General features: G+C 38.2%; 1 pseudogene across 1 annotated transcript; it reads left to right on the top strand.

The window, feature by feature from the left end:
• Positions 1–229: 229 nt before the first annotated feature.
• Positions 230–2,614, top strand: LOC105548856 (annotated as a pseudogene). Its single transcript, XR_001007460.1, has one exon. The product of XR_001007460.1 is annotated as a stress-70 protein, mitochondrial pseudogene (transcript).
• Positions 2,615–4,552: the final 1,938 nt, after the last annotated feature.

The following is a 4,552-nucleotide window of genomic DNA, read 5'->3' as shown; positions in this document are numbered from 1 at the left end:
CTCAATCTTTTATTAGTTCAAGGTCTTGAAGTTAATTAATTATATTCACATTATAATGTAAGTTAAAACTATCAAACGAGAAAATTAATGTATAGATCAAACATTTTTTGAAAAAATGACATTTAAATTTTTACCCAGTTAGCTAAAGCAGAAAAAGACTTAAGTGAACATTGTCTGAGGTTTACAATGACAGATACTTTAAAAAAAATCTTACTGTAGGTTTCCAGAAGAGCTGCCACCACCGCACCGTGCAGCTCCCGGCCGCCTGAGCGCCTATTTGTTGCATGGTACTCCTCCATCTCCACCAGCATAAGCTCCCGCGGAGTTGCAGCAGCCGGTCTCCTGGCGCGCAGCCTCCCAGGGCCCTACGGCCGCCCGTCACCAGGATGGCTGGAATGGCCTTAGTCATGAGGCTTTTGCAATTGTTTCAAGGAGGGATTATGCATCAGAAGCAATCAAGGGAGCAGTTGTTGGTATTGATTTGGGTACTACCAACTCCTGCACGGCAGTTATGGAAGGTAAACAAGCAAAGGTGCTGGAGAATGCCGAAGGTGCCAGAATCACCCCTTCAGCTGTGGCCTTTACAGCAGATGGTGAGCGACTTGTTGGAATGCCGGCCAAGCGACAGGCTGTCACCAACCCAAAGAATACATTTTATGCTACCAAGCGTCTCATTGGCCGGCAATATGATGATCCTGTAGTACAGAAAGACATTAAAAATGTTCCCTTTAAAAGTGTCCGTGCCTCCAATGGTGATGCCTGGGTTGAGGCTCATGGGAAACTGTATTCTCCAAGTCAGATTGGAGTATTTGTGTTGATGAAGATGGAAGAGACTGCAGAGAATTACTTGGGGCACACAGCAAAAAATGCTGTGATCACAGTCCCAGCTTATTTCAATGACTCGCAGAGACAGCCACTAAAGATGCTGGCCAGATATCTGAACTGAATGTGCTTCAGGTGGTTAACGAACCCACAGCTGCCGCTGTTGCCTATGGTCTAGACAAATCAGAAGACAAAGTCGTTGCTGTATATGATTTAGGTGGTGGAACTTTTGATATTTCTATCCTGGAAATTCAGAAAGAGTATTCGAGGTGAAATCCACAAATGGGGACACTTAGGAGGGGAAGACTAACCAGGCCTTGCACATTGTGAAGGAGTTCAAGAGAGAGAGATGGGTTGATTTGACCAAAGACAACATGGCACTTCAGAGGGTACGGGAAGCTGCTGAAAAGGCAGACTGACATCAATTTGCACTATCTTACAATGGATTCTTCTGGACCCAAGCATTTGAATATGAAGTTGACCCGAATATGAAGGGATTGTCACTGATCTAATCAGGAGGACAATAGCTCCATGCCAAAAAGCTATGCAAGATGCAGAAGTCAGCAAGAGTGATGTAGGAGAAGTGGTTCTTGTGGGTGGCATGACTAGGATGCCCAAGGTTCAGCAGACTGTGCAGGATCTTTTTGGCAGAGCCCCAAGTAAAGCTGTCAATCCTGATGAGACTGTGGCCATTGGAGCTGCCATTCAGGGAGGTGTATTGGTTGGCAATGTCACGGATGTGCTGCTCCTTGATGTCATTCCCCTGTGTCTGGGTATTGAAACTCTAGGAGTTGCCTTTACCAAACTTATTAATAGGAATACCACTATTCCAACCAAGAAGAGCCTGGTGTTTTCTACTGCCACTGATGGTCAGACGCAAGTGGAAATTAGCGTGTCAGGGTGAGCGAGAGATGACTGGAGACAACAAACTCCTTGGACAGTTTACTTTGATTGGAATTCCACCAGCCCCTCGTGGAGTTCTTCAGATTGAAGTTACATTTGACATTGATGCCAATGGGATCACACATGTTTCTGCTAAAGATAAAGGCACAGGACGTGAGCAGCAGATTGTAATCCAGTCTTCTGGTGGGTTAAGCAAAGATGATATTGAAAATATGGTTAAAAATGCAGAGAAATATGCTGAGGAAGACCAGCAAAAGAAGGAACGAGTTGAAGCAGTTATTATGACTGAAGGAATCATTCAAGACACAGAAATCAAAATGGAAGAATTCAAGGACAAATTGCCTGCTGATGAGTTCAACAAGTTGAAAGAAGAGATTTCCAAAATGAGGGAGCTCTTGGCTAGAAAAGACAGTGAAACAGGAGAAAACATTACACAGGCAGCAACCGCTCTTCAGCAGGCATCATTGAAGCTCTTCGAAATGGCATACAAAAAGATGGCGTCTGAGTGAGAAAGCTCTGGAAGTTCTGGAACTGGGGAACAAAAGGAAGATCAAAAGGAGGAAAAACAGTAATAATAGCAGAAATTTTGAAGCCAGAAGGACGACATATGAAACTTAGGAGCGAAGAGACTTCCTGAGCAGAAATGGGCAAACTTCAATCTTTTTACTGTGTTTTTGCAGTATTCTATATATAATTTTCTTAATTTGTAAATGTAGTGACCATTAGCTAGTGATCATTTAATGGACAGTGATTCTAACAGTATAAATTTCACAGTGTTCTATATCTCTAGCCTGTCATTTTTCGGCTGGATGTAAAAGGAGGTAGGATGAATTGATCATTATAAAGATTTAACTATTTTATGCTGAAGTGGCTATATTTTCAAGGGGTGAAACCATCTTGCACACAACATCTTGCACACATCCATAGACTTGAAATGAGACCACACATAGGGATAAGATCCTTCTAGTTAGCCTAGTACTGCTATACTGGCCTGTGTGTACATGGGGTCCTTCAACTGAGGCCCTGCAAGTCAAGCTGGCTGTGCCATATTTGTAGATGGGGCAAAAGAATCTAGAACAATGGAAAACTTAGCTATTTATATTAGGTACAGCTATTAAAACAAGGTAGGAATGAGGCTAGATCCATAACTTCCCTAAGGCATACTCTTCTAGCTACCTTCTGCCCTGTGTCTGGCACCTACATCTTTGATGATTGTTCTCTTACCCATTCTGGAATTTTTTAAAAAAATAAATATAGAAAGCAAAAAAAAAAAAAAAAAAAAAAATCTTATTGTAATTCAATTTATTTAAATAAATATTTGTACATTCCCATGAATTTAAGTAGTTTGATCATTTATAGGATTTATAAAAGCGGTGAGGAAAATTTAGGAAGTTCAAGGAAGTGGAAAAAAAATGAAACACATACCAAATGTAAAAGATGATGTGGTATTTGCATAATATTGCACAGTGGTAGAATCAAAGTTCACAGAGAAAACTTACAGCTGTTTTTACAAAAAATTATTAAACTGATTCATATTGTTTAAGGATTTTCCTTAGTTGGGAATGGTACATGAACTTGGATTCGTATAATTATTTTTATATTTATTTTACAATATATTAAAATGTCTATTTTATTTGTGGCATTTTATGACTATTAGTTGCTATATTTTTTATTTTTTCTTGTTTATTTCTTAAGTAATAATCAGTCATTGTTATCACAGTTCAGTGTTTCTAAGCTAGCAGTTTCTGTGCAAGAATTTTTTCTTCTTAAAAAGCAGATATTTTTCTTCTGACTCTAAGAAATTCTCTAAAATATATTTCTTTTGCTCCCTTATCTTCGATATATATGAATACCCATTTTTACAATAGGACTTTTTAAAATATGAGTGACTACATTAATATATTAATCTATTGCAAAGATAAACAAGTGTATATAAATCTTTTTTGCTCAGTGAATACGTCATATTCTACAACAGAAGAATATTACCGAACTCTTCGGCAGGTTAGAGGTGGCCTTTTTCTGAAGATTATAACTCCTTTTCTCAAGGGCTGAGAACTGGGAAGGAATCTTAGTCCCCATAAATGACTGAAAGAAAGAGTTGATGGACAAAACATAACTATCTTTGTTTCATATATGCTTTTTTCTGTAGCCCTGTAAGATCATGGGTCAAACTATGGCCTCAAATCTAAAATGTAATACTTTGTTATCAAAACATAAAGCTTTAAATCATATATTGACTCTACCCATTTGTATATTTCTGTGGAAGTCACCTACTTTCTATTTTAAAAATGAGAATAAAAGCACTCTTGGACTGTTTCAATGTTTCATATAGCTCAGTGACAATAATGAGAGGTAATAAAGTTGCTGGACAAAGCAGATGTGAAAGGACAGGTGCCTGTCTGATATCTGAGTAGTCAAGATTTAAAACATACATTGAGGCTGATTCCAAATGTTATACAAGCCGGACATTGCTTAGTTTTATAGCAGAAATCTTTCACGTTCAAGTCCTGCAAACTCAATTTTAAATATTTAAACATTTGTACACATGTATTTTTTTTGATAGTGCATCTGTTTTTTAATTACTTATTTTGAATTGCATATCCTTACAGTGTACACATATGAGAGATTTGTATGCCTAATAAATCCCTAAGAGAGACTCCCTGAGAAAATTGTGCATACATTCAAAGGCGTAATGATAACAAATAAGTCATTTATTGTATTTAATGTTTCTTTTATAAAGTGCAGGGAGAGATCTGGTATCATCTGGCAATTCAACCATGAGTCAAAAGTTAATACAGCCACAAACACATATGCAAACAACTTCTGC

Source organism: Mandrillus leucophaeus, unplaced genomic scaffold (assembly GCF_000951045.1).
Source record: "Mandrillus leucophaeus isolate KB7577 unplaced genomic scaffold, Mleu.le_1.0 Scaffold424, whole genome shotgun sequence".
Classification (NCBI taxonomy): domain Eukaryota; kingdom Metazoa; phylum Chordata; class Mammalia; order Primates; family Cercopithecidae; genus Mandrillus; species Mandrillus leucophaeus.
The sequence above is the reverse complement of the archived record's forward strand: the minus strand, read 5'-3'. Positions and strand labels throughout refer to the sequence as shown.